Below are 26087 nucleotides of genomic sequence, written 5' to 3'. Positions count from 1 at the left end.
AGACAGACTCTTCTTGGAGGTACATAGCAGTAAATAAGAGGCAACAGACACCAGTTGCAGTAAGTGAAATTGTTAGTTTTAAGGACAAAAATATCCACACTTAGGGTTGTCAAATAGTGGAAAAAGTTGGCCAGAGGAAAAGAGGTGGAATCTCTGTCTTTGGGGGTATTCAAAACACAACTGGACAAGGTCCTGTGTACGCTGCTTTGAATAGGGGGTTGCATCAGGTAAACTCTGGAGGTCCCTTACAACCTAAATTATTCTATGAACCTTGGAGGACAAAAGGGGAAAACAAAAGGTTTTAATAATAAAAAAAATCTGATTGTTCTGATGAAAACTGATTTCTTGTTATAATGTTAAAATTGACCCATGAAAGAAAATCTGGACACTTCTTGCAGGACATGCTTTGGAATAAAAATGCTTTCTTTTCTTTGTTCTAAAAAGGTGGGTGTATGACTTTCCACCTGCATTTGACAAGACTAAATATTTATCTTTGTATTGTATCACCTTCCTCATCTGTAGAAGAACATCTGTTCCATATGAGTTACTATCTCTTCATTAATCTATATCTTCAAGTGGTGAAAAAAAAAATGAACTTCAGGAAAAGCTAAAGAAATAATACTGTCTTCTTGATTGTTTTCTCACTGTGGTCTTTTATTTTAAGGAAGAAAGGTATCCTTGTAAACTAAGAGAAGGGAAAAGGTTTTGAGGCCAAAGATTGCTCAGTATTAGCATACCTTACACCTCCTATTATTTTTTTTTTATTATTTTTTTTTTTTTCTGTAAAGAAGAGCTTGCAAGAGAGCACTGTACAGTTCCCATGAAGAAAGAAAGGACGTGAGTTTTTTCTACCATCTTGATTTGTGGGCAGTGGAAGGAACCTGAATTTGAGGAGGGTTTACTTTGGCTGCTGGACAGTTGACATTATGTACCTGTAGTTGAAAAAGAAGTGGATGTTCTACTACTTGTCTCCTACTGTAAATTCATTGTATTCAGGGAGGGGAAGAATAGAAATAACTCCCTTCACCGATATTCTTATTTTTACAGGAAAGTGAGCATCAAGTGTATTTTGTATTAGAGCCCAACTGTGTTGAATAACTATACACAACGTTTTATAATTTCATATTTTTCTCTTGCCTTTTTTTATGATTCTATTGTTTCCAGATGCGTCCATTCAAAATAAGTACTTACCAACTTTCCTTGGAGCAGTCAGAAACCTCTAATGAGTTGTTATATATCATCTATGTCAGACTACTACCTGTTTCCAACCAAATTCCCAGCTCTTCTTATTGCATTTCTTAAAAGCATCCAATCCAAAGCAGCCCTGCCTATTTTTGACTTCTGATGAACTCAAAGATAGCTACTCAATGTCATGCAGAATCAACCTCTTGAAGATATCCGTAGGCATTTACTAAAGTATCTTCAAAATGTCTCTTAGAGACACATTTGTGGCACAGAACAGTCGAAGGTGTAAGCCTTGTCCCACCTCATGTTGTAGAACAACAGAAAAAAACAGAGATCACATCCTAGGGTGACTACTCTGGGTGAGGATGCATTTTTTCTTTTCCACTTATTTCTGTTTCTTTGAATGTCAGAACTGATCTCTTCGCTGGGCTGACTTTGACTAACTTCTGTCATGCATATGCTCTTTTCACTGCCACTTTCTTCGCATCCCACAGACGGCTGAATGAGTTACATGCCAGAAGCTTATTGGGAACTGGAAAGAGCATGAAAGTGTCCTTTCTGGCTTTATTTCAATATCTTTGCCAGATCCCGATGTTGGGTGGAACCCGGAAAGTATTCACATAGAAAAACAATTAAGAAAATAGCGTGAACAGTATTAATTTGATTTTTTTTTTAGTGTGAATTTATCTGCCTTATTTGAGTAATGTTTATTTCAGAGACCCTGAAATAATATACTTTTTTTTCTTAAACTGAGTAATGAAAATGTTCCATTTGCCTTTCTTATAGAAGCTAAGCAAGTTGGAAATAAAAACTTCATAACTCCTTAAATTCAGTAGGATGAAGTTGGATTCAGAGTAATGAAACTGGTCCTGTGTTGTGCATATTGTTTTCTTGTTTCTTATAATGGGGTTTATATTTTTTCTTCGTAATAAAATATGTACCAATAGCTGTTCTATAACAACATATTAATCTATGGTTGAATAAATGCTTCAAATGCATGTTGATGTAGGTAAATTGATAACTTCCCAAGGGTAATCAAAAACCTCTGACTACTTTGAATAAGACTAATCAGAAAGGGGTAAATAATGCATATGGATACATTAGAGACTGTAGAAGCACAGCATTATAATAGGTATAGAATTCTTTATTGTAGGATTGCAGGGCTTGACCTTTTCCAGGTGTTGCTCATCTGACTTTGCCTTTGTGACAATTTTGTGAGTATTTCCTTCATTTCTAGCTCCTCAGCTGTTAATTTTCTTTACCTCATCTGCTGCATTTGCCTTAGAAAAAAGCATCTCCTACCATTTGTCTCACCTTTCAGGCAAACCACAAAGTTCACCAATAGTAATGCTTTTTGATTCATTTTGGTTATGGTGAGTATAATTCTTTCTTAACTGGAGAGCTTAAGGTTGAATTTTGCTTGAGAAGGCTTCTCTTGAAACAGGAAGAGTTTGAGTGACACTTCAGTCACGGGGTAAGAACATACTAAAAACGTGAATAGATTAATCAGATCTAACACTTATTGTGGTAGTGCTTAATACAGCTGAATTTACCTTTTCAAGATTCTCTATATTTATTATGAAAAACACAGACTTGCATCTCAGTGCACAGACTGAGAACTCTAAAACTAAAGGCAGACTGTGGTGTCAGATTTTTGTCGAAGAAGAATTTACTGTCTTGACAGCGCTCATATTATACAGATTCCAACTGCTAAAAGTGACAAAATGAACTAGAAACAATCACCCCAGGAATGGGAATGTAAAATGCCATAGATCTCTTTCTTTTTCCAGAAAAGTGAGATCTTTTTTGAAAAGGTAAACCTGCTTGTTCATTTTCAGACAAATATGTTGCAGAAGCATGAAGTCCAAGTATGACCTCATCCCTTCCTGAGGGATTGTTTTAGCATATATCTGGTGATTAATCCATTCTCTTATAATAAATAAATAAATATATTTAAAGATGTCTTTAATGGGGCTTGAGGGGCCATTCTTGAAAACCTGGAGACACATTAAGTGAATTCACAGAATAGTTTTATTCCCACTTGGTTTGGCTGTTGCTTCCTCATTTTGGCTATTCTGATATATCATGTCTATTACCTTCCTGCTTGAATTTTGGCCAGGTGAGCCATAGTGTAAATTGGATAATATCTTGGAAAAAAACCTGTTCAGCATTTGGTGTCCTTAAGGTAAGGCAAAACTAAATTGGTATTACACATGAAGACTGAGAGGAGAGCACTTCAGCTATCAGTTATTCTGGCATTAAGTGAGAAACCATTGAAAACACATTGGGAATGCTATTGCAAACAATTTTAGGCACCATTTTACTGAGACAGAAAACATGCTGCTGCTGTAGGAGGATTTAAATGTAGAAGTTGTGCTGATAAACTTTTCAATATAACTTAGAGCAAGAAAGCTGAAGACAGAGGGGAAGTGAAAAAAGTAAACAGTTTCCCGAATAGTGAGGTACAGATTGCTGTCAACAAGCTTTTTGGATTAGTGCTGATAAATAGTTATAAATTACATTATTAAGCTATTTTGGCAAAATGTCCTACTTGTTCCACAGTGACTTGTGGGGACCAAACCATTTGCTTTTGTATTTTGCCAGGAAACCTATTTACCCCAAACCACTCCTATAATTATTTTTCCACTAACAGCAAGACACTGTCCTCATCAGTTGCACTGAGTATTGTATTACTTTACAAGTAATGTGGGGGAATTCTAATTGAAGAAAGAGAGAGAATTTACTTAATCACATCTAGTTCATAAAGTTATTGTCCAAGTTATAGTTGCACAAGACTTCAGGTAACTGATACCATATATATATTGATAAAGTTGTAACTCCCATTTGCTGGACGATGTGTATTTAACCCTTCTGAATAGTTTGTACTAAGCACCTGAATGGTTTTTGTCCATGTGTGTGAATGTCCTATGTATTTACCACAACTGGTCCTTAGGTGGTGGTTTATTTGTACTAATAAAAAGATGTGAAAAACAGATGTTGTTCAAGAATCAGAAGGTTCATCAGTTATCAAAAAACTGCTCAGAAAGTTCGTGACTTGCAGCCCCAGAAAGCTACAGCGTTGTCAGTGTTGGAGATAAGGCAGATAATCCCCACACATTTTAACTCTCATTTTAACTTGATATGGATCTTAAGACCAGTAACAAACCCAATACCGAACTCCTTTCTCAGTCAAAACTTCCACTGGAGTCTCTAGTAATTTTACCCAAGTGAAGGCCAGAAGATGTGACATCTTTCTGTTCGTCTTCTGTTGGATCATTCATACTATTGGGGAAAGTTTAGAGTAGTGGATGTACCTTACTGGGGTGTTTTTATATCCTTGGAGGTTTGGAAAATTAAATCTTTTTTCATCCAGAACAGATACAAACTATTGGAGGAATAGCAGTCTTTTTGTTGGAATGGACCTGCATAAAAGCCTCTCAACTAGCCAGCATTGCACTCAAATTGTAAGTTTAAGAGAATTAATGGTCTGTGTTTGTTTGTTTGTTTGTTTTTGCCTTTTTTTTTTTTTTTAAATCTAAAATAATCCCCAGTCAGAAACCCAGTGCTTAGCTGTAGAACAAGAACAAATTGCCAGACAATCAGCTGAAGCAGGAGGTTCCAATTTTGCAGAGCTTTGGGGGCTCCTGGCAGAGAGGAAGGCTGTGTTATATACATGCTGACAAGTACAAGATAAGCAAGCTTCCCTCTTGCTGCAGTCTTGTCAGTTTAATTACCCTCCGGTGTCTATTTGTGATAGCCACTTGGGAAGTCAGTACTGAGGATACGAGTTTGTCAGATTCCACTAGTTATCAAGGAATTACACGTTTTGGCAGAAAAAAATAGGGCTTGGATTAAAAGGGGTGAAAACATCCACAGCAGTAACACAAAACATTTCCCTTTAAACTTATTTCTAAATGACCAGCAAAGCTCCAAAACCAAAATTCCTCTTTGCCAAGGGAGTCAAAGCTACTGGAGTTGTAAACAGCGTTAGGTCATTTGTCTAAACGTAATCAACAGCAAAGATTCTTGCTATCTGCTTTCATACACATAAACATACTCTTAAGGATCTGTATTATGCTTATAAAAATTCAACCTTATATTAACATAACCTCACTTCTGATTCATGTAAGTTGAGATTGAGGCAGATTCTATAACAACTTGAGGATTATTTTTCCTACAGTGATTAAGTTATATGAGGAAATGTTGTTGGTGAAGTAGTTATAATTTCCTATTCTTGGATATGAAGTAGTTGATCTTGTTATGCAAGAAGAAACCAACCTAATTGTCACATTAATACTGTACATTGACATGTTAATACTGCAGAAGTTTGCCCTGGAGTATGGCATTTTATTCATGTTAATTATACGTAATTGTTTGTTCGCTGCCTTTCAAAAGTACCTCTGATGCATTCAGTTCAAATTCCCAAGTTTTCACTGTGCATCTTTGAAAAGACCTTTGCCTTTGTTTTAATTAAATATTAAAAGGCCTTTAATATTTAGCACTCTCATTTTTTTGATGTAAACTCTCCCCAAGTTATTGTTCATTCTCAAATTTGAATTCATTTCCCATTTCATGCCATTTTTCTCAACATGTAACTGTGAAGGGCATGGAATAAGAAGGCATTGTTAACGGCTGTGACTTTCTATGTAATTAATAGCAGAGGACCACCTCGTTGGTCTATGACGTGATGTAACTTTAAGTCATGTTTTTCTGATTTGCTGTCAGGGAAGCCTTTGGTGACTGGACTCTAGCTGTTTTTTATTGTTGTTGTTGATGTTTGTTTGTTCATTTTTAATTTCTTTCATTGTGTTCTGTGCACTGCCTAATGCAGTAGGGCCTAAATCTCAAGCAGGTCTTCCAGGCATTGTTGCAATATAGATATGTAATAACATCAACTCTTTTTGACAATTCATTCTTCTTCCAGTTGACTACTGGTGTTATGGATTATTTTTTCTCTAACTATACAGTTCCACACTCTACCCCTCTGTATTTTATTTTGTAGTTTACAACTTTGTTAGGAATTTCAAAAATGATTTTTCTGTTGATAGTGGGCTTCAGAACATGACCCAGATTAATATAGTCTTCAGTGTTTTTCTTTATTTTTATTTTTAGCAAGTGAAAACACAAGTAGGTTATTAAATATTAAATTGAGGTATAAAACATTCTTATCCACTGTGATACTTTCTGTATTTTTTTTCTTTTTTTTTTTTGTTCTTCTGGTTCCTTGAGGAATTCTGTTTACATTGATATAGACTTAATTAGAATGTCATACAGGTTGGCTGTTAATCTGCCTGAGATTAACAAGCATTTGACGCCTTTTGGAGAAAGGATAGACTGGCCTCAAGGGTTTGTTGATGTGACCTGGTCTGCTCTACCAGTCATAAATTTCCCATATCTGCATATCTGTACAAAGGAGGGAGAGAAGAAGTTTAAAGGATAGTATTGGCAAATTTCCAAAGACTACACTTTTGTTAGTCTGCATTAAAGTTCACATGAAACGAAGAAATAAAAACAAGCAAGAAAATAGAAATGAGGATGTGGAATCTCTCATAGTGAAAAAAAAGTGAAACTTTTCTTGAAGAGCAGAGAGAGAGAGAATGAGCATTGGATGACATTTCTCCTAGAGTTTTGAAAAGTTTATACGAAAACTTCATGTATAATGCCAAGCTTTTTTAATGTCTGTCTAGTCGGGTTGTCCCCTAAGAATATCTCAAGAAACATATATATTTAAGGCAATGCAAAAAGGGAACTGGGAATGATTATGAATTTCATTGCAGTGTTTTTAAATATTTTTGGGAAAAGGATGGGAAAAAAAGAAAATAATTTGAAGATAAATGGAGTACAGAATTAAGTACAGAATGGGTTTACTATATGTAGGTTGCTGGCAACTAACCTGGTAGTGTATTTTGGAATTGCAATGTGTGCCAGTGCTACAAACTCAGAACCCAGTAATGATCTTCCTCAAGTCAAAAACTGAAAAGTAGACATCAGACTGTGTTGGATCAGCCCCAGAGTTTGTTTGACAATGATCATGCAGTTCTTTCTGTTTGTCATTAACAAAAATAAAGTTGTCAGGACAGTTTGCTCTTTAGCTGCTATTGGGTTTATTGGCTTTCCACTGTTATGCTAATAAAACCTTTTGTCAGCAGATGCAAATGAGACCTAGTTTAGCAACAGCAGAACTTTTTAACACATTTTTTATTTTTTCCATACAGAATTACATTTTAAGGGCTGAATGGAAACCACATGAAGAAGGCAGATATAAATGTCCTCAATGCAAATCTGCAATACTGTTTGTGCTGACTTCTTTTCCCCCTGCTTTCATGTCCAGCCAGGTATGTCCTATTCATGTAAGAGTCTAGCCTTCCACAGATTCTTAGAAAACTCAGATGGTATCTGAAGGATACAAATTTGTCATTTTCTTTTGACTAAGGTCAGTTGGAAAGAAAACGCAAACAAAAATACAGGATCTTCCTGTACTCAAGATCCAAACTTAATTGCTTGGCCCCTATTAAATGCCCTGAGAAAGGTTTGGAAGATTAGTTTTGTTAAACAAAGAAAAGCTTCCTCTTTTTTATGGATAGCTAAATCTATTTTATTATGTCCATAAAAGCTCAGCATTACCGAGATTTGAGATTGAAATTCTAGGAAACTACGACTGGGTTTGGTTACAACTGCATAGCTATCACAAGCTGCCAGGGCTTTGGCTTTAGCTGGAGGGCTCAAGACTCGTACTTCAAGAAGCAAGTCTTATATATTCTTACTATTTCATTATGAAGTTCTGCATGATGATAGCTATATTATCCTTGTTTGTATCTCATTTATTGCAATAAATGTACCGAAACCATGTTGGTAAATATAATATGTAGAAAACTGTCATGAACTGTCTGTTTTGTACATGAAGGCATGATAAAAATACTGCTTTCTTCTCTTCATTCAGGCAGTAAAACCACAAGTAACCATGTTATCTCCTTTTTATTTTATTATCTTTATAATCTGTCCTACACACTGAAAGCACTGGTTGTATCCTTTGCAAGACCACCTAAATTACACTAGCATATTTCTGTTCACAGAGTATGAAATTGAAATGTAACAGACTTCAATGTGAAGAACATCAGAGAAGCTGAAAAACAGCTAGGACTGCCACTAGTTCTGATTGAATACACTTACATAATGGTATATCCTAACACAAGCTGTGGCATAGATTGTAAAAAATTAGTCCAAACAGTCCATATGATCCACAACCTGTTAACATTTTCCATTTTACTTTGGAAAATCAGTCCTCTAGAAACTAAAAATTAATCCAGAACCCCTCCCCCAGACATTTTATCATTGCTTAATTAGAGCATTCTTTAACTGGTACATCTTTAACCAGAATGGAGACCTCTGGTCTTATTTCTTTTGCTCTCGTCTTGTCAGAGGTCAAATCTTTTAGGGAAAAAAATGGTTTTATTAAAGAAAATGCTTTTGTGTTCCTTAAGATTCTTGTGTTTTAAATACCTACAGGAAATGTTTTTCATTAGATGAAGAATGAAAGAGGCAAATGTTATTGTGCATACCCATATTTGGCATTTGATGATAAGCAGCCAAAAAATCAATGTGACCCATATGTCCAAACAGTATGCCGCTGGGGCATGTTTTCTGTAATGCACCGCAAAGGAGATCATGTGTTGTGTAGCTGGCATATGCATTTATTCTCTCTTATTTGCCTTTGTAGGAAATTACAAAACAGCATTTTTCAGAGTAGTGTTATGTTTTTTTCTTCTTTGTCTGCATTAGTCTTTTGCGCAGAGGTTGGATGTAATGATCCTCTTCCCTTCATTGCAGCCACTGTTGGCAGGATGGATGAGAAGTAATCAGTGTGAATTATTATCTTGTTTCAGATTCTAGATTATGAAAATAGAAGCAGCTGGTGAATAGCAGAAGAGATATTCCTTGTGTGGCAGATATGTCATACCTCTTAGTCATTACCTCTGTCCTGAGTGTTTCTCAGGAAGATCTTACCTTTGAGAAGAGCTCGCTGATATCTGCTTGTAGAAAAAGTTTTAACCTTCAAACTACAGGAGAATGTGAGAGAATTTCTAGGTGGCTTGGTTGACAGAAGCATCCCTTACTTCATCTTGGTCTCTGTTCCCTTGCAACCCATATTTCAACAGCCATGTTCAGCAGGTGTAGTTCAGGTAGAGAAGTTTGCAGAGGCAGTGGCCGTTTCTCAAACGTGACCAATAACATTACACATTTTATCTTTTTCAGCAGGTGGTCTTTTTCTTCTATTAGTAAGGTTTCGGTCTAATTCAAGTTTAGTTAGTGACTAAGGAAGTAGTTACTCTGGAAACCCACACTTGTGTAGTGAATGAGTTGAAGCAGTTGTTGGTAATGCTGTTTATGAAGCTTCTAGTGACAAATTGTATTTTCTTTTCATAAAGTAGGTCAGAAAGTTTAATAATTTTATTGGCTTGGATAATAATCAGGGTCTCTATGATAAGATTCAGGCATCTAATTCAGAGGTTTAATTTTAATTAAACTTTGCCCAGTGGATTTGAAAATAGAGCCTTTTAATTAAGTGCCTTAACATGGATTTGTACAAACAGCTTTTTTATTTCCTGATCAAACTTGATGGACGTTTCTTGAACTTTGTCTTCTGGCACTTTGTGTTACGTCATGAGTATATGTAGTTGTATGCCTGTATACCTGTGTAGGCGAGCTGTCCCCTCTATAATCCCTTACTGTTTTGCAATGATTAAACATGAGATTCAACATAAACATAGGGAGAAAAGATGGGGAGGACTGAAGGTCAGTGAGTTATTCACAGAGTCAGCAGCTTTCAAATTTGGATTGAAAAGAGCTTAAAGTGGGATGGAGTGAGACCTCAGGGGACAGTGGCTAGAAATACTGTACGATGCACTACAGTTGGGCATAAATCTTGATATATCTCTTTAGCTGCATTTGATATTTGACAAGGAAGAAAAAAATATTGCTTTCAGTTGTGCAATTTTGAAAAAAAATTTGAAAAAAATAAAGAAAGCAAAGATGCCAGAACTGGATGACGCGTTCCCTTGTGCTTTGTTAAATACAGAGATGAGAGCCTTTCTTTTCTCCCACTCATCATTCTCTTGTTTTATATTTGAAAGGCATGGCAGTGTCTTAAGTCACAACATATGCCTGGGAAGTTGTTTGTTGTTGGTTGCTTTGGCTTCTTGTTGTTGGCCCTCACTTTGTAGGTGTGGCCTCCATGTTGTGCTCCCAAATACTTCGCTTTGTATTTCACAGAATTGAAATGAATACCGTCTGAAAACCTGCAGACGGCTAGGAAATTCAGATCAGTTCATTTTACAAACCTGTCTTCCTTGTTATCTGAGTATTTCACTGTAATTATCATTAATGACTTCTGGATGGTATAGAAAATGGTATCTCATGGTGTATATCATGATTTAGACTGATTGTGATATGGAGTGAAGTCAGAGGTCTTGTAAAAGTCTGTATCTGTTACATCTGCACACTTACTTTCTCTCTAAAAACCCTTGAGAATGAAGTCAGGTGTCTTTGATAAGACTATTCCTTTATAAAACAGTATCAACTGGCATTTATGTTCATAAATTATTAGTTTCAGTAGTTATCAGCAGTACACAGGAGTCTAATGACTGAGTCTGCAAAGACAGACTAAGAGGAAATTAAGTGCATTGTCAAAGGGCTTAAATGCACTGTCGAGGAGTCTGAGAGACATTGCCAAATATGTGTGCATCTGGAAATTAGGAAAGACAGAACACTACTCTTTAGCTCTGTATTAAGTTAAATCCACATAAAATTTTTCTTTATTTTGTCCAGGAGTGTTGTCAAGCTTCTGGCCTGACGATACCTTGCTGTATTTGGTACACTCCATGAAGAATGTTTCTCTTTTCTCTCCCTCTGCTCTTCTCTTTTTGCATTTAAAAATGTTTCAAGATTAATTAAAAATATATTTTCTCAGCATCTATCAAAGGACTCTTGTAAGAAATCTCTTTTCATTTTAGTACTTCATGTTGCTTCACATTTTCCTTGCTTTCTGAAGCACTGGCTGATAGAAACACAGCTATCTAAATGGCTGATAATTTCTTTATATCCATCTTGGAAAAAGTGCACTATTTTCTTTTGTTCTTCAGATATGGCAAAAAAAAATTATCCTTTACAGATTAACCTTACAATTTTGCTTCCAGAAACCTTGGTTACAATGGCTCAATAGTTTCACAGGCAATATTCTTTTGTTAGAAAATATTCTACTGTAGTTGCCTTCTGTTTGACTTTGGTTTTTGAATCTCACTTGAAGATGTTTCAGTTTTCTTTTTTTGTTTCTAAATTCCTCTTTTGATGTTTTTATGACGTTGTAAGTATCTAGTGCACAATGCTGGGAAATATGAGTAGATAGTCTTAAGACCTATTACTTTGATTTTCTGCCTATTAAATTGCTTGGTTTATTCCATCCTAAATTATACATATTTCCAAGTTAAATGCTAAAATATGAACATGAGATTTAACTGAGGACTCAACAAAATGTTTAATCTAACTAGATAAGTTTTCAACTGCTCAGTAAGTGTGAAAAACTACTTCATGTTCACTAAATTGTCACCCTTAGCAATTTTGTCCAATATATCACTGAAGATCAGATACTAGTAGATTTGTTTTGTTTTTCTCCTGCTAGATCTTACTCTCTTCCTTATCATCTCATTATATTGCTTTCTTCTTCTTTATTGTTTGGCCTTGCAATTCCAGAAAACCATTCCTTAGGATCACTGCACTCAGATCTTGTGTGTCTGTACTCAGATTTGTGTTTGCTGAGGTCTGGACTGGAGGAAGCAGCTTAAAATAGAATGAGTGTTCTTAGGTTAAGTTCAATGTATCAGATGTAATGTGTAGCTCAGGGAGACAGGAGTAACATGGCAAGAAAGAAGATAACTGTAAGAGAGAGAGTTGAAGAAAGATGAAAATGTGCAAAATCTGAAAATAAATGTAACTGTTCTGAAGTGGCAAAAAAAGAAAAAAAAAAATGAAATTAATGACAGCAGATCCCATAAAAAGATAAGGTCTGAGATAATTTCATTATCTTCTCCAGATATGGCTTCATTAGGTCTGGCTAGAATTCTGTTTGGCATAAAATTCTGAGATTTTGGAACTTTTGTTCATTCAGCATTGGACGAAGACCGAAGGGATGAGGACTAAGAAAAGCCTCTAAAGAGTGTCATGATAGAGAATAGACAAATACACCACCTTCTGCAATAGAGGGATGATGTACTTTGCAGTTTGGACTTCCCAAAGGTCGTTTTATAACTCTTGGCTGCACAGTTGGTTTGATAAATTGATGTTTATTTGCACAAAAAGGAGTGGCCCTAGCAGAGAAGATGAACTCCATAGCGTAGGTCCCTTATTTTAAATAAAAGACAAGAAGATCTTGGGAGCCATTTCCCCAGCAATGAAACAGTGTTCCAACAGTGAATGGTAGGACCAAACACGTGCCTCTGTTTGGGAGTTTTTTTGTTGCTTGATATTTCGTTTAGCCAGCATGTTACTAGAGACATCACCATGACTGTTATTACTTCTAATCCCAAATGAAACTATTAAATAAGCATTGACTTTGTTGCTGTTCCTCTAAACGTTGTAGTTTATTTTTGAAATATAATGGTTAAACAGGGTGTAGCATTCTTTATGGCCATCTGTTTTTTAAATGTTCTGGCAAAAATAAAACAGATACATTTATATAGCTAAATAGTGGAATCAGTGTTAACTAAACATCCAAAAACATTCAAAGGCCAAAAAATTACTTTTATTTTCTTCCTGTGAGTGAGTCTGCTATGTCTCCTAGGACACAGAGGGACAATGTATTTTTCTATATCATTATACCGTAGATAAACACCTGTTTATGCAGCCACCGTGCAGTGTTTGTCAGGTTATTGTAATCCAATCATGAAAAAAATTCACTGCACCCTTCTTCATTTAAAAACTGAAAAAAAAAATTAAAAATCCCTCTAAAGAACTGGGATGGTATGGTTGCACCTTGAAAAGGACAACCATGATGCCTCAGTTTAATTGCATTTGTACTGTCTGTTACTCTTTGTTCTGGAGGGACTCGAAGTGAAAGATTTTGATTTTCCAAAGTGACTCATTGTTCTGGATGCCTTGAGATTCTGCAAATTTCCAGTGTGAGATATATAGAAAAATATGAATTACCTTCTCATTTTCAGACAGTCAAGCCTGTTTCATGTCCCTTACAGACTGCTTGCACTCTGAAGACATGAAAATTGAAAACATTTCACAGAATCACAGAAAGGACAAGGTTGGAAGGGACCTCTGAAATCATCCAGTCCAACTCCCTGCCTTGCAGGCTCACCTAGATCACATTGCACAGGATGGCATCCAGGTGCGTTTTGGATATTGCCAGAGAAGCAGACTCCACAACCTCTCTGGGCAAACTGTTCCAGTGCTCTGTCACCCAGATCATCCCTTTTTCCTGAATTCTGTGAAAGGAAAGTATATTTCTTACGTTTATATTTTTAATGTAAATGCTCATTTGGAAAAAGCTACTGATGCTAATGAGTATTTCTTCCAGAAATGGGAAGGTTGAAAAATCTTTTGGTGAAGGAGATTCAGGATGAATGACAACCTTCTAAAACAGGAATGAATTTGATTGTGTCTTTTTTTAAAACCTGCTACCAGTGATATCCTAGAAATAATTAGTAAGTCAGTGTTACTTGCTTTTTTTTTTCTGACTAGCTGAGCAGGACACTGCATTCAAAGCTATGGTAAAAATCTGAGTTGGAGTACTTGTGATTTTATATTTTAAATTAGACACAGATCACGCAGAATGTACTGCTAACTCACATGGTGCAGATTAATTTGTATCTATAAATAACCCTGAAAAATATATATTTTCCCAGTTTTACTTGGACATTCTCCTAAAACTTTTGTCTTGTGAAGATTGTGCTTCTTCATTATTAAAAATAAAATAAAAAAACCACAACCCTCCCTCATTCTATACAATTTTATTTTTTCCCTATACAAACCACAATAACATTGGAAGAATGTCCATTCTTATTAAAGCTGTTTCAGGCAAAGTAATTTATTACAACCACAGAAGTATTATTGATACACCAATTGTTAAAAATGAAGTTTTAGAGACATCTCAGGGTTCTTCACCAGCCTCAGAGTTCAAGGGAGACTAATGTAGTGCTTTCACTTCTTTTGGAGGAGAAAAAGAAAATAAAAGTAAGCTTTAATATTATTATAATTGCTTATCTGAGAAACTGAGAAAAATTATGCTAAGCCTAAATATCATTGAATTTTGCGTTCACAGGATGAAATCCAACCAGAAATTCTATTTTCTCAGAAGCTGATAATGGGTAGCTCCATGTAATATGCAAACACCTCCAAATATTTGTCTTTGTTCATTGTGTTTCTAATTTTACTGAAGACTTAATGCAAGTTGATGACTTGGAAAGGAAGCATTTCTAAAATCTGCATAGTTATTGTGGGATAGCAATAGTCGTATTACGTTCCTTTCACAATAAGATTAATTCTGTCATTGTTTATTTTTATGGCCCTCCTAAATTTTATTTATTTATTTATTTTAAGGTCTAAACCAGTCTCATTTGCTTTCAGTCCACTTTTACGGTACATTCAACACCTCAGAGTCAAGCCAATCATGATCACCAACTTCGGTGAAGGTAAAACGTGTTGTTTGTCTGCAGTTATGACATTCTTTCCCACAGTCTCCTTCCACTTTCTTTACCAAAAGCCTCCATGTCTGATCCAATAAGCATAAAAATATGTCAACTTCTGAACCATGACTACTTCAATGATAAAGAAATATCTACCTCACTTTTATAAAGGTTTTTTTAAGAGCCTTTCAGAGCCTATTGCACTTACTTACTGTAAAAATAGTTTCCTAAGCTCCAGTCATTTTTATCATGTTGGTTGGAAACTGAAAGAGAGTAACAAACCTCTGATCGGTAACGCTTTAAGTGCTAGTGGTGAGCAATTAGAACAATATCAGAGGAAAAAGGAGGAAGTCTGTATCTCAAACCATTGTGGTTTTAATCAGAAGAGATTTATGTAATTCTTGGTCAGTGTAAACTGACTCTGCTGTTTTGAAGTCAACAGACCCAGACCATTTAACTTAATGCAGGAGTAGGAATTTATTGCTTTCCATATATGAAGTGCCATTTATAAAAAAGCAAACACATCCAAAAAAAAAAAAAGCCCTGATCCCAAGAGACCATCCCTACCATCCCTTTTAAACTTCTGGTTTAGTTCTGAAGTGTTCTTCAGTCCATGCTATGTATTAGCTGCTTTCTATTTCTATTCTAGCTGCCTGTACCGTGAGGACAAGCTTACGAGTGGCCTCCGACCCAAATGCATATGCATGGCTCCCACTCTTGGTAGCTGTATTGCTCCAGGGACTTCTCCATCAAAGCAGGGAACGGGACAACCTATCACCTCTGCTGGTGCCGGGTGAACCTTGGCCCCATATACAAGAGAGAAGTTGGTGGAAGGACAATTTCAGTGCATTTGGGTGATGACCAGACTGCCGTGCTTTAAGCCAAAATGTTCTGATGTGGATGGGCTTTCGAGCTGAAACCCTTTTGTCTTCTAGCTGGTAGGGCGTGGAAGACTGCAGGATGGGGTTAGAGAGTTGATTAACATCTGTACTCCCTTCTGGGGCCTTGTTCTGGTTTTAAGGCAAGAGTAACTTGGTGGCTATTCAGCTGTGCTTTCCCCCTGCCAAATCAGGCATCCCAGAGATCCATGTCTTACTTACTCATCACATTTTGCTTTGTGTTTGTGTGTTAACATTCCTTGCTGAAGCCATGCAGTATCGCATCCCACATGTCGACCAGGGTGTTGTTCTCAGTGTGGGAAAATATTGGAAAATGAAAAGATTTTTTTTTTTTTTTTGGCATTCAAAGTTTATAGCTCAGAAACCTGAGGTAAATGGTATGTTACTACTGGGCCAAGGGGTCACCCTGTCTCCATAAAACTGCCTCTTGCAATGTGATATGAGCCATTGTTCAGCCCTTGGGACAGACAGGGAGTTAAAAGGTGAGGCTGTCATCCTCCTTGCGTCCCCTAAGTGCAGAGTGTTATGGAGAGAAATGCACATGAGGGGAAGATTTCTGAGCATGAAAGACAGAAGGGTATTTCAATGTAATTAGAGTTCATCAAATCTGTCAAAACTGTGTAGACCTGTGCAACTAAAGTGAGTGCAGCTGTGCTCTCTGCATTGTACTTCATGTTGTATTTCATGGGTAGCCATAACTGTAGGTTACAAAGCTTGTTTAATTTATACTGGCAACGCTGAGTGTCTAGGAAATAATAGTATAGTGGTGATGTGTGAATCTCAAAGTATTCAGAGGTTTGTTCTGGTTTGGATAGCAGTAAAAAGCACAGATGCTGATCCGAGCCTATTGGGTCTCTCCAAACAGGCTGGGGACCCCAGTACAGAAGAAGTCTCCTAAGTTTTTTGGCCACTGCTAGATTTAATTTTGAACTGGATGGGCCACTGCCCAAGGCAACTGCAACCAAATGGTAGCAATCAGCAGCAAAGAGAGCCAGAGAGAAATGCAAAAGCTACACAAGTAATGTAGCCGGGTTTCATTTCAGTTGAACTCTGGCATGTTTCTTCTTATTGGCTCTGAAATGTCTTGGCACGTAGATCAAGATATCCAAGTGTTGTGGGTTAACCCCAGTAGGCAGCTAAGCGCTACAAAGCCACTTGCTCACTTCCACCCATGGCCCCCCAGCCCCAGAGAGACATGGGAAGAGGAAAAGAAGAGGAAAAGCAAGAAAACTTGGGGTCACAACACACATTGCTTAACAAGCAAAGAAGAAGTGAAGAAGAAAGAAGGAAAACAAAAGAATTGATACAAAGCAATCACTCACCACTTCCCATGGGTAGAACAACGCCCAGCCAGCTCCCAAGCAGAAGATGTCATGGCATTATTTGGCCTTGAATATCTCTTTGGTTAGTTCTGCCTGCTCGTGTCCCCTCCCCACCGCCTGTGTGCGTCCCAAGTCTGTTCATTGAAGGGCAGAGGGAGAAGCAGGGAAGGCCCTGATGCTGTGCAAACACCCTGCAGCAACAGCTAAAACTTGGGCGTGTTATCAGCATTGTTTTGGTCACAAATCTAAAACAGGACCATCCAAGCCTTTATGAAGAAAATTAACTCCATCCCAGCCAGGCCCACTGCACCAAGCAATTTGAGCAGAAATTTACTCTTCGTCCCTTTGGAAATGCTTTATGCCTGCAGTTCAGGAAGCTCAGCAGGAACCTGCGTCTTCAAACTGAGGCTCCAGTGTCAGGCTAATCTGTTCCCACACATGCCAGTTCCACCGGAGCAGGTCTGCCTTCAGATACTTTGCTCTTTTCTACCGTGAAGGCACTGAAGGAAGATAATCTGATGACCGGTGTAGAAGGAAGTTGTTGGGGCAGTCATCTTGTCTTTGTAGGCAAAATAGGTGGCATAAAGAGTTTGAAACAAGGAACACTGAAGGTACTTGACTACAAACTTCCATTTTTTTTGGCATTTCAAGGGCTTGCATTTTAAAGAACAATGTATCCCCAGCTTTAATTCTGTTTTACATAAGCACTTTTATTTAAGAAGTACCTTTACCTTTACTAAAATAGCAAATCTAACTGAATAATTTGCACTTCCAGGTGTAGTGAGACCTGTATTGCATCTGAAGTTCACCGGAGACTGACAGCTCCTACGAGGCACCACATTGAGTTCTCAGGAGCTTACCAGTTTGTAACCAGCCTGAACAAAAGAAGTACTGGAGGCCTCACAGAAGTTTTTAAGATTTGTTGGCATGACCTGTGGGGCTTGCAACTTCTGTGAGTACCGCGTTTCATGCTTAGCTAATGAGGCTTAGAGGTTTTTGGCAAAACTTGTGCCTAAAAAAACCACTAAAATAGTTTGCATATGGTCAGAACCTGGGGTCCCTAAAGCAACCACTAATCAATTCTGTGATTCTGTGATCGGAGAAACCCTTTCTTATTCCACAAGACTCAAGGAAAACATTGTTATTTAGATATGGTATTTTCTCTATAATAGGAATTAGGACCAGGAGTTCATTAGAAATCTGATTGTCAGTCTTTATTCTTGTATAACTTTTGCTGGCAAAGTTATTTGGTGTAAAAACCCTGTTGTTAATCCCTGGCTGGATTAGATTTATTTTTAAGTGTCAAGTAAATTGATCAACCCTTTCTTGTTTTTATTACTGAACTTTAAAAATTGCCAGATGCTGCTGTTGAGTGGTGGTTTATGAGGCTTCTTGTCACTAGCCTGAGGCAGGGCAGAAATAGAAGGGCAAGGAGGTTATTTTTGGAATGTACAATGTGATATTTTATGTTGCACATTTATTTTAAGAGAGGCAATGGACTGTGAAGGCATTTTAAGTTTGCACCTTTCTCTCCTGATAGGTTTGGATTGTTGTAATCAGAGGAAAAATGATGACTGATGATTGTCAGAAACTTGTCATTTGTCCCCTTAGTGTAGCACTGGATAGCCCAGAAGAAGCAAACAGGTCTGTAGGGCAGTAGCATCACTTCTGGGTGTGTATAGTTAAAGAAACACGTGGCGTGTTCACAAGTTGAGTGGCTGGTTATATGCTCTAATTTACTTCCAGAATGAGAAGTTAACAGATCGCATGCCTGAAGTTAGACCCCAGGTATATAGGCAGAAATATTTTTTCAAAGATGCTGAGTACACAAATAGCTACCGTGATTTATGTGGCGCAGGAGTTAACCAGCAGCTGTACAGATTCTTGAAGGTTAAATGTAGGCAGGTAAAATACAAATCATAAAAATTCACATAAGGCATGGCAAAGTCTTTAATATTTGTCAAACGTGTCAGGGAAGCTCTTGATCCCTGTGCCAGTCATGTCACACATCCCCATTGATTATTTTTTTTATGATTTTTTTGAAAATAGACCTCTGTGTTCATTGAGGGCTGGTTTGCAAAGGAAGTTTTTAATCTCTGGAATTCTTTGAGTAGGAGAGAGGGGGCAAAAAGAGGAGTAAGGAAAGGAGTGCAATTTCTAAACGGGGAAAAACAAAAAGACAAAATGTCCAAACACCAAAACTTAGTATTTTTATTGTCTCTTAACTAAAAATGGTTTGACTGATTGTTCCATGATAAATATCTTCCTCTGTGTATGGTCTAGACAGCAGATATTTTAAATGGAAAGGTGCTTTTCTTTCCCTCTGTTACAGGAATTCAGTATTGGGATTATGGTTTAAAGGAAACTCTTACCTTGACTAAGGAGTAGTTAGTATAACCTCATTACAGCGTGAGGAAAAGGGATTTCACTAGTTGTTATATTCAGGGATTTTTCTGGCCCCTCCGCTTTAGGGAAGGAAGTCAGATGCTCAGGAAACCTGATGACTGCAGTGCAGAGGCTGGTGGGGATAGTCCCGATCTCGTTGTTCTGGCACATGTGTGAGCAGTAAGTGATGCAAATGAGACATTCCAAGAATAAGTGATAAATTTGGCAACGCTCATGTGGCAAGTCCCAGTGAGGGAAAACAGACATCAGAAAGCCAGAACTGCTTTATTTAGTTATGATGAATCTCAGATAAGAATTTTCTAGTTCCCCTAACTTAACACGCATTTAAAAAAAAGTATGATGTATACATATATGTATGTATGCACACACACACCCCTTGGAAATGTAAAACCAACAGCTACATTTCTGCTTCTTAATCAGATTATATATTTAACTGAGGGATGTTACATATATAAAAGCTCATCTGTGTTAAGTTAAAGGGGCAGAATTTTTCATTGCCTTATTCTCAATGGTATAAGCTGTTAACGATGCCAAAGGAGTTATCTCTATTTCTGAAAACAGGAGAACGGTTCTGCCACTCTGGCACAGGAGAAGATGAATTGCTTTCTGCCAGTAAAGTTTGAAAGATGAAGGTCCTTTTAAAAGAAGTGTCTTATCTCCATTGAGAAATAGCACTGGTGATATTTTGTTTCTCTCCACATCTACCTGCCCTACATAGCTGTGGTTTATTCATTCGTCTTTATTGCAATGTGGCCGTGCTTTACCTATATGCTGTACATCCAAACTCCATCTGGATATAAAGCTGTGCATCATACTTTTCTTTTCATCTAGGATTTGATATTCTTAAATTGGTTTGTGAATATCATTTCAGAGGGAGGACAAATGCTCTTTTATGAAGATTTCTGGTCTCAGAATCATCTCTGGAGTGCAGACTGACATCTCATTGCCTCCTCTTTAAGTTCTAACAACTAGGTAACAATTTCAGATTGAAGCTCAATTCAAAACCAAGCCACTAGTATAAAGGATTATCATTTTAGTGAAAATGTAGTCGCCATCTATTTATCTATTAGATTTAAAAAAAAAAAAAAAAAAAAAGAGCAGACCAGTTGTTGATTTCGGTTGTTCCTATTTGGTTGAAAACTTAGGAAATTTTTGTTTAGTGTTTCACCCTGCCATTATTTATAACTACGACTCACTGCACTTTAGTCGCTTTAAACAATCTGGTTGCTAGAGCCAAAGACAATCCCAAACCACACAGATTTAAATGTTTAAGCAAATCAATGACATTATTAATTCATAAATCCCATGTTAGCAATCTGTAGAAAGAATGTTTGCTTTACCACATACAACTAAGCGATACAGATGGATATGTAATTTCTGCTGAAGCATGATCCTCATTCAAGAGGAGTTTTAGCATTTTTGTGTTTATCTTTTGTCAGCACATTGCAGAATGAGTTCAGTTAGTTCACAAATAACTGAAGTAGTAGTAGTTTAAGCATCTTTTTAAGGGATTATATTTTTATTGTATGGTCAATAACATAGATTTTGACATTATATACTTTTCAGGCCTACGTATGTTCAGAGTCCACACTGTGAAATTCTGCTTTTATTCTATCTTCTTTTCAGTAAAATTTCACTGAAGAAAAAAAAAAAAGGAAATACGTCAGTTACGATATCAATAATGTCCATGAAGCACGATGTGTATTCTTGCATTTGTCTTTGAAAAGGCAATGGTCAGGTAGGACTTTGCATACACACCTTACGAAGTAGTCGTTAGCAGCTGTTAAATTGTGTTGAGGTGCAGATAATTGCCAGTAGGGACAGAACTAAAATTTGAATTTGTTGACATTTCTTTTCTAAGTATTGCATGCTAAATCATAGACTAAGATGGCTTATGAAGGTAAGTTTTCTCTGAAGATCTTTACGGACAAAAAAATGTAGAGAAGAAACAGAATATATTGAAAAGCTAATTAAAACTATCTCTGTGAAGATATAGTTATGAAGAACCTCTGTTAACATGAGGTGCTCATTTGAAACCATACAAACAGGATCAACAGGTAGATGTTTACTGAAAGCAGAAGGTAAATGTACAGTTACATATGTTCTTTCTACATTGTTTTTAGGAGAAGAATATTCCTGGCTGTAGATCTTGAAGACAAAACAAAAGGCTGACTGTTTGTCTAATTAACATACCTGTGACAAGAAGGAAAGGTAAGACTAGCCACAAGCAGCTGTCTTAACTGAATTGTAACATGCTTTTGATCAAGATCTCATAAATCCTCATTGTGTTCATAGGCAGATGGATTTTAGCTTGAACAAACCTAAAGCCTTCATGTACCTAAGGTGAGGGAAATGGGATCTCTGTCCCACATTATTCTCTTGTGTGGCACTGTGTTGGCCATTGCCACCCACAGTGCACTGCTGCATAAATAAAGTCTGAAGAAGAATTCCCCAGAGTTTTGGTTAGTCCATTTAATAAATCATATACAACGAAAAGAATATTCCCTTAAGCCAAAGGGAAGTGATAAAGAGTGGAGTATGTGGGTCCATCTGGTCAGAATCTCATAAAAATGTGTTTACTCTTCATTTTACATACCCTCTATGTGTTGATGTGACATAATTCTCTATAAAGGTATGAATACTGTGCACATACAACCACGAGTTTGTATGAGATACAGTGAATATCCCATGAGAGAGGGAACAAGACATAATTTAGTGTTGGAACCAGGAGTGATTTATGAAGATCATTGTCTTACTGATTCAGATACTTTCCATATGTTGTAGAAACCACTTTTTGCATGGTATGCGTAAAACATGTAGCAAATCTACCTCCTTTAAAATGTTTTTATTTAAATGAAATTATTTTTTTTAAAAGTCTCTGTTCTGTGGTATCCCACCTTATTTTTTTTGGAAGGACACTTTAACATGAAAGAGATTGTGAGGTGACTCTGCTGAGGTTTGGTGTGGTTGACAAAAAAACTAGAAGTACTTTTGATGCTAAAACATCCTATTGCACTGTATTTATGGCTTGACTTCTGTATCACGTTTATCTGATACATAATATGCCCTGTGTTATGCTTAACACCCTGAAGGTACTAGCCTAGTATGGGAGGATCAAATCTATTTATTTTTTCTTACCAGCTGTAGCACCTTATAATTCTATATCTCATTTTATTTTAGAAATTAGTTAAAGGTGGACCTAGTTGTATTTAAATTATGTGATGGGAACACGATTACTAAAAATCCATTACTGTTTGAGGCATTAAAACACTCCATTTAATTTATTATAATGCATAAAATAATTTTATTATGTGTAGACTATTTCACTGGTTGCTTAGTGAATGAAGGGACATTTATTAATCACATAAATCAACACCACCTGTGGCAACTTGCCCCCCTGAAGTACCTGCCAAGGAGAGATGGATGAACAAAGCATGAGGAAGAAATTATCTGGTGTGTGCTCTGCCTTTTTGCTTGCAGTCTTCTAGAATGTATTTGTTTGTTCACCAAACGGTGCCTGCAGAGTAGTTTGGCTTGTAGCTTGTTTGGAAGCTATGTGTAGTGAGTATCAAAACATACTTCCAATGAAGATTATTTATCACTAATGGAGGGACACATTTCTTTTTTGTTGTTCTTTGTGTTTGATCCCTTCCTTACTTAAAAAGTCCATGGATCACAAATGAGACATTGCAGTGTTACTGCTGTACAAATGAAGACCAGTATGAATCACCTACACTACCCCTATAGCTTTACTTTGGACCCTCCATAATGATCTCCACAGACTTCAGGGGTATTCAGAACAAATCTTGGAATCAATTTCTCAGCGTGGACGTATGGGACTGCCACTTTAAAATACATTAGGCACACTTTCTGTGGGCCTTTCTTAAAAATCCTTGTTTCGGTGGCTGTCTCCCATTAAACTTCTTGCTAGGGAATCTGTGGAAAGTGAATTATAAAGATGATGCAAAGCCACTTGAAACTAATAAAGCACTTGAACAAATGTGGTTAAGAAATTGTGAACGCTGTTTTCCTGTGACTGTAACTGAGGGTCTATGTTTTTAGACGCTTTCCCCCATGTTCCTATTTTGTAAGTCTTATATGAGTGCTAGCATGAGATACCATAAGAGTTCTAGCAGAAGAGTTGCATAAGATAGCATAATCCAAGCTCATCAGTACCAAAAGCTCACTTTGAAAGTGTATAAAACGTTTTCAGAAAGATAAAACAACATCGGTTCTTAAATAGCAATAAAAATTCACATTCCTTGATTAAATGAATCAAAAATAGGTGTGTGCAGCTTGAGCAAAGATTGCATTTATTTATTTATTTTTTGTTTGTTTGTTTGCTTCCTCGATGTGCAGCCATGCACATCAGCTCAGTGCCCAGAAGGCTTGCTGGAGCAGGCTGGTGAGTAGCACGGTAGCAGGCCTGTGGCCATCCTTTCTTGTGTCCTGTGCACTCTGCACGTATCCGTGCCACGTTGTTCTCCAGACCTCCGTGCTGTGCGAGCTTGCTGCTGGGAGGGGAGAACAAATGTGTCTGGAAAGCTTCAACATCTGCTGTAACCATGAGTGCTTTGCTGGATGAGCTCACCAGCAGGTAGGACAGCTCGTTCCTCTGGTCTGCTATCATTAGCTAGCCACCGTTGCTGACCCTCGGAGAATTGTTAATGCTTCTTTTTGGGCTTGAGAAAAGGTTAGTCAGCCAAATAGGTATTTTCTGCATGGCCGAAAGGGAAGGACAAACAACTCCTTCCAAAGCGGCTGTGAAAGCAGCTTCTGCATGTATAGGATAGAAGACAAATGTGCTGGACAGGTTTTCTGTTACTTATTTTCATTTTTATGTTTTCACAGAATGAATTTTATCCATGGGCAGGGGACTGCAGAAATGTGCGTATGATTGCTCTACCCTCAGAAGAGGATCTGAGGTGAAAATGAGAGGTGAGTGGCTGGAATACTGGCTCTCCGAGCAGGAATTAATTGTATATTATTGTCATGTGTTACTCTATTGCTCTTGCCTACAGGGAAGTGGTAATGAGTCAGTATTTGTCCATAGATTCAAGATTTATGAGCGTGTCACTTGGCAAATTCAGAACAAGTCCACAGTTGTCTGTTCCATGTTTTTCTGGTTGCTTAAAACAATTTATCATCAGCTGCTTTCTGCTGCTTGTAGGATCAGTGGAAATCCCATCCCACTCTATTGTTCTCTCTCTAATGTCAATCGGTTCCACTTCTTTTCTTCCACTGGTGATACGGCTAATTAGAGAAATGGGCACATGTACTTCATAGCACTGGGACAGCCTCTTCCAGAAACTTTCCTAGGCAAGGACTGCCCTTCTCATCACTTGCTTGGACTTCCCGTTTGCCTGTCCCTTCTCTGCTTCAAAAAGCTCTGTGTAACTCTCCCTTTTTATATTGAGACACATGGGCATGCATCGATTTTTCTGATTCTGTGATGGGTCTGCTTAACTAAGTTCATTTAGGTTCTTTATCAGGAATGAAAGTGGAAACTAAATGCGTCCTCAGGATGGAATAACCCCAATTGTCCCAGCTGAAAAGATGATTCATTTCTTTTCCTTGAAGGTTCACTGTTCACTCCTGAAGCTGGTAGCCAAGCCTGAGGCAGGATAGTCAGAGATTAAAGTTTTCCTTTCCAGAAATGCCGTTTGTGTTTAAGTGTGTTTAAGCAGAATTGTCTCTAAGAACTGCAACGTGTGGAAGATATGCAACACAATCTTTTCTTCGCTCATGTTTCATCAGCTGTTTACTAGACTCTGGTTTCAACATCTTTGTTAGCCACGGTAGCATAGGGGAAGGAACAAAATAGCTCAAGTTTCAAATCTGAAGCTGGCTTTACAGCCCTGACACTTAGGTATGCAAAGAATTACAATTTTTCCCCTTTTGTTTTGTCAGTTTGTCTATCGAGTGATAAAATAGTTGAAGCTGGACAGGTGTGCAGGTCAGTTTTTTCAACCCTATGATCATATAGATAGATAGTTTTTTGTACATTCAGAAGGACAGCTGTATTTTGGATGGCTTTTACAGTGTGTATCGCCCTCATCCACAGCAGGTGGCGCTTGAGCCCCTGAAATGCACCATTTATTCAGCAATTCTTGTGGTTTTACACCACGGGTTCTGTACAAACCGTGGAAGATGCTCTGGTAGCATCAGTGTCCTCTGATACCGGTTGCTTAAAATCAGAGTGACAGCCCACAAAACAGGATACGGGGTGAGAAGCAAGAAGGGAATTTTTGGAATCAATTAAATTAACTTGGTCATAAGGACAAATAATTCAGTTTTCCACTCCTTGGAATGCCATGCTCCAGGAAACGATGTGATTGCTGGTTGTAACATCGTATTCTCTGTAGGAAGCACTTCCCGGAATTGGGAACTGTGTAAACAGCAAATGCATTTAAATATAGCAAAAATGTATGTTAACCTGAATGAAATCAACGTAAGGAAATAACCGGTTCACAGACAAGCAGGACAAGCAGAAACAGTGATGCTTTTTTTTTTTTTTTTTTTACAAAAGCCAAAAATTTTACTTGAATACAGTCACATTTTTGATGCTTTTTATCTTATGCAGGAAAGGT

General features: G+C 37.3%; 1 long non-coding RNA gene across 1 annotated transcript; it reads left to right on the top strand.

Annotated features, from left to right (window-relative positions):
• Window positions 1-795: 795 nt before the first annotated feature.
• On the top strand, window positions 796-24436 carry LOC137856485 (uncharacterized). The gene is made up of 8 exons (XR_011096512.1): window positions 796-4649; window positions 7401-7520; window positions 13398-14876; window positions 15520-20469; window positions 21124-21235; window positions 21621-21708; window positions 23857-23902; window positions 24349-24436. It is a non-coding gene; the product is annotated as an uncharacterized lncRNA (long non-coding RNA).
• The last annotated feature ends 1651 nt before the right edge of the window (window positions 24437-26087 follow it).

This window comes from Anas acuta, chromosome 4 (assembly GCF_963932015.1).
Source record: "Anas acuta chromosome 4, bAnaAcu1.1, whole genome shotgun sequence".
NCBI classification, from domain to species: domain Eukaryota; kingdom Metazoa; phylum Chordata; class Aves; order Anseriformes; family Anatidae; genus Anas; species Anas acuta.
This window is presented reverse-complemented; position numbering and strand designations above follow the sequence as displayed.